Consider the following 5,425-nt stretch of genomic DNA (forward strand, 5'->3'; position numbering starts at 1 on the left):
AGCAAAGATTCAGGATATAAAATAAATCCACATAAATCATCATCATTTCTATATATTACCAACAAAGTCCAACGGCAAGAGATAGGAAGAGAAATTCCATTTGGAATAACTTTAGACATTGTAAAATATTTGGGAGTATACCTGCAAACACAAACTCAGGAACTATATGAATATAATTACATAACACTTTTCACACATATAAAGCCAAAGCTAAATATTTGTGAAAAAGTATTAATTGCTCATGGATACACCAAGTCAATATATTAAAAATGAAAATTCTACCCAAATTAATTTACAGAGCCATAAGAATCAAATTCCCAAAAACATTTTAAGGAGTTAGTAAAAATAATAAAAAAAATCATCTGGAAGAACAAAAATTCAAGAATATCAAGCAAATTAATGGAAAAAATGTGCAGAAAGATTGCCCAGGTATGCCAGATCTCAAACTATATTGTAAAGTGGTAATCATCAAAACTCTCTGGTACTGGCTAAGAAATAGAGTGGTTGAAAAATGGAATAGACTAGATATATGATACATCTTAGTAAATGGCCATAGTTGATCTACTGTTTGATAAAACCAAAGTCCCCAGCTTTTGGAACAAGAAATTATTATTTAACAAATCTTCTGGGAAAACTGGGGGAAAAAAGTATGGTAGAAACTAGGCATAGACCAACATCTTATGCCATATACCAACAGGCGGTCAAAATGGGTACATGATCTATTGATAAAGGGCAATACCATTACCAAATTAGGAGAACAAGGAACAATTTATTTGTTAGATGTATGAGGAAGGGAAAAATTTATGACCAAATGAGAGAATTATGAGATGTAAAATGGATAATTTTCATTATATTAAACTAAAATTATTTTCACAAACAAAACCAATGAACTCAAGATTAGAAAAAAAGAAAGAAAAAGAAGAAAAATGAGAAACAACCTTTATAGCTAGCGTTTCTGCTAACAGACTCATTTCTCAAATACGTAGAGAACTGAGTAAAATTTACAAGAATACAAGCCATTCCCCAATTGATAAATTGTCAAAGGATATGAACAGGCAGTTTTCAGATGAAGAAATCAAAGCTATCGATAGGCATATGAAGAAGTGCTCTCAATCACTTTTGATGAAAGATATGCAAATCAAAACAACTCTGAGGTAGCATCTTACACCTATCATATTGGCTAACATGACAAAAAAGGAATTTGAGAAATGTTGGAGGGGATGTGGGAAAATTGGGATGCTAATGCACTGTTGGTGGACTTGTGAACTGAGCCAACCATTCTAGAGAACAATTTGAAGTTACGCACAAAGGGGAATTAAACTGTGCATATGCTTTTTGATCCAGCATTACCACTAGTATTTCTGTATCCCAGCAGAATATTTTTTAAAACTGGGGGGGAACCTTTGTGTAAAAATATTTATAGCCTCTGTTTTTTGTGGTGATAAGGAATTGGAAATTGAGGTGTTAACAATCAATTGGGGAATTAATCATTATTAATGATTATATTTAAATAATAAATTAATAAATTATTAATCATTATTAACCACTAAACAAGTTGTGCTATATGATTATAATTTGAAAACTATTTTGCAATAAGAAAAGATGAGCTAGCTGATTAAAAAAAAAAAGACCTGAAAAGACTTAGTTGCAAAGACTGATGCAAAGTGAAGTGAGCAGAACCAGGAGAACAATGTACACAGTAACAGTAATTTTGTATAATAATCAATTGTGAATGAAAGCTATTTTAGTAATGCAATAATCTAAGACAATCCCAAAGGACTCATGATGACAAATGCTATCTATATCTAGAGAAAGAACTAATGGAGTCTGAATGAAGATTATTATTTTTCATTTTTTAAATTTTATTTTGTTTCTTCTCTTACAGCATGTCTAATATGAAAGTATGTTTTATATGATTGTGCATATTAAAACTGTATCAAATTGCTTACCATCTTAGAGAGGGAGGGAGTTGAGGGAGACAGAAGGGAGAAAGTTTGGAACTCAAAATTTTAATAAATTCAATGCTAAAAAAAATAAAATTATATTAGTAGATTTTGGAGCTTTGGAGATTAAGGAGATTGGAGATAATTAATTAAAAATTAAATTTTGTAAAAGTCACAGTGATAAGCAGCACTTAGATCAATTTTCCTCTGAAGACTGATAGATCTATTGTTTTAGTGCAATGAAGGAAGGAAGCTAGTTTGAATAATCCCAGAGTGAAGAAAAAAATAAACATGCTGTTTATATTTTGCCTTTTATTAAATCTTTCTTGAGCAGTGAAAGGGAAGAAATGGAAAGGGCAATTTAAACTAAGGAGGTTGTCTGTGGAGAATGATTACCTACCTCACCTGCACCATTGCCTGGGCCCAGAGTCTCTTGTGTATAATAGGGATAGATATTCCCAATGATGGGACTGTGAGGAGGTGACTAGGAACTAGGAATGTCTTTTGACAAGGCTGAAGTAGAAATTTCAAAGCTTTATGTAACAGAATTAATTTTTAAGCAAACGAGAAGTAAGGTAACCAAAGAAAATTAGAAAGAAACCATGAATTTGTAAGTTCTTAGGAACTCAAAAAGTAACAGTATTGCAACTAATTGGGGTTGTGTAAAATTTTGCTAAATTACAAAAGAGAAATACGAGTCAAGCTTAGTTATTTAGACATTTGGTTTGTGATTAGAAAATATGGTACTCTGACTTAGAAAGACTATTCTGGAGGTGGATTTTCAAGTGTTTAGAATCTTGTAAATTCCAAAGCATTGGGATGGGAATTCAGGGCTGCCTCTTGAAATCCCTCCCTCTATTTCAAAAAAAGAATTTGGGGCTAGATTATGAACATGAAAAGAATTGATTTAACTCTTTTGGAGATTTAAAAATAATGAATAGTGAGTTTTGAAAAAGTGAAAGTGCTATTATGAACCTTTGAAAATGATCTAATTGTTAACTCTGGGATTTAAAATTTGAAGCACAGGTTCTTAATAGAGTTGGAAAAATAAGATTTTGATTTTGTGGTTGTGAATCCAGATTCTAGAATGTCCAAGAGAAGATATTACCAAGGACCAGATAACCACATGGGACATCTGAGACTCAAGACAAAATGTGCTAATTAAATGGACTTTAGGAGTAGGTTGCTAGTATCCAAGGAGACCGATGTTATTTGATGTTGAACATCATCATTGTATTGCTTTGAACATTTGTTTCATGGCATTTATGTTTGCTGAGTTTTCTTGGTTACCTTGGTTTATATGTGAATCTCCTCTCAAATTAGTCTATTGTGGATCCTCTAAGTAGTTTGCTGTGTAATCTGGTTCACATTATTCTGATTATGATTTGACTGTCTTATAAGAAAATTTTATTCAATTATGGGATTTGTGAGAAAACTTTATTCATTGTTTGAACCTAGCTTTGTGTGGCTAGGAAACTGGGCCACCTCCACCTGTGGATTAGAGACCCTTAACTAAGTACCTAGGTTATGTTGATTACAAACCCAATCGGATCCAAAGACTGATGCAAAGAGTTTTTTACAATTATAATATTTCTTCCAATTAGAAATCAGATTATCTAATCTTGTATGGGTCTAGTGCCAAGCTGATGATGTGTGGTCCTAATTTGTTATGCAATTGGTATGCATTGTTTAATAAATCAATATGCTAAGAATTTCAAATCTTTGTTTCTTCAATTATTTCAGATTTCACCCATCACAGGAGCAAGTCTGATTGGTGTTGAAGAAAGAAACAATACCTTTGGTGTATGGCCCCTTTGGTGGTGTGGAGGAAACTGCCATCTTGTAGCTTTCTATTATAACTAATTATTCTTCCTAAGTAGTTATTAAATTCAGGTGTTTTTGTGCTCCTATAGGGCCAACAAGTACTTTCAGCAACCTCTAAATTTGCACCCTAATGCAAAACCTTGATTTCCCCACCTAGTTACAGTTTTGCTAGTATTGGTGAAGTATTAATAGAGGAGAATTTCCAGCCCATTGAGCATATCCGTTGAGGGGGATTTATGGGAGGATATAGACAATATTTAAAGGGGAAAATGCATGTATAATTTATAATTTGCACTGATTGAGGAAGCAACCACACTTATGAAATCACCAATCCACACAACCATGAGAGTCAGTTGCTATAAATGCAGATTCTTCTGGGAGAAGGGATATAATGATTTACCTTCACACTAAAGTGTAAATTGCCTGTGTCAGAAAATAAGTTTTAGTAGAAGGACCAGTTAGCTACATGTGCTGCTTTAGTGAAAAAAAGGGCACACATGGAAAGGTGAACTAAAGTCATATTTTGTCTCTCATAATTTTTCCTGGGCTGGCCCTAATGATCACATATAAATTGTCAAAAACATCTGAAAGGTGCTAAAGGCATAGCTCTGCCCTGAAAAGAAAGGCCTTCGTTTATGCACAGGTAAAATTACAGCCCTTCAGAAATGCCATCCCCTTAGTTCAGCAGCTTGAACCAAGGGTGGTTTGGCCAGTTTAAGTTCATTTCATCTGAGAATGGCTGTGGGATTCAGAATTAATTACTTGGTCACACTAGGAAACTTTCAAGCCTCCTCAGGGTAGTTTTTTGAAAGAGATTATTTTTGTAGGGTGGAGCAAAAGTTCCATTTCATGTTAAGGAGCTACAATGCAGTGTTCTCTTTCTTGGCAATTAGAATGGGAGTTTTAGGAGATGACGTTAAGTCATGAGCACTTTGTTCTATATCTTGGGAGTTTAATGAAAACTCAGAGAAGGTGCATTTTGGCCTTCTGGTCAAAGCAAAAATCAAAGAAACAAAAATAATCAAAATATCAACAACAAAAACCCTCTCATTATCTGCAATATGCAGTAGGAATTTGAAACAGAAGCATTTGATTAATAAAATTTCAAGGCAGGTACACATTTGAGTAGGGCAGCAGGTGGCAAAGTGGATACAGTGTTGGGTTTGGAGTCAGGAAGACATCTTCCTGAGTTCAAATATGGCTTCAGATACTTACTAGCTATGTAACTCTGAGCAAATAATTTAACCTTGTGTCTCAATTTCCTCATCTATAGAATAAGCTGGAGAAAGAAATGTCAAACTACACTAGTATCTTTGCCAAGAAAACCTCAAAATAGGATCACAAAGAGTTGGACATAACTGAAAAACAAAACAACAAATTCATTTGAGTGGGAAGCAGCTCCTGAAATGTGAAGATATTTGAATACAATTACCATTTAAATCTTAACACAGTGCCTGGCACATTGTAGGTACTTAATAAATGATTATAAATTCACTGATTAAAAATTAATTTTTTCTCAATTGTAAAATCTTTCTTCCCTCTCTCCCACTTCCCTATCTCATTTCAGGAGTAAGGGAACAAAGAAAGGAAAGAAAAAAAACCCCTCAAAACAAATATTTATATTCAAGCAAAATAAATTCCTATACTGTCCATGTCCA

This window comes from Phascolarctos cinereus, unplaced genomic scaffold (genome assembly GCF_003287225.1).
Source record: "Phascolarctos cinereus isolate Bilbo 61053 unplaced genomic scaffold, phaCin_HiC Scaffold_2;HRSCAF=192, whole genome shotgun sequence".
NCBI lineage: Eukaryota > Metazoa > Chordata > Mammalia > Diprotodontia > Phascolarctidae > Phascolarctos > Phascolarctos cinereus.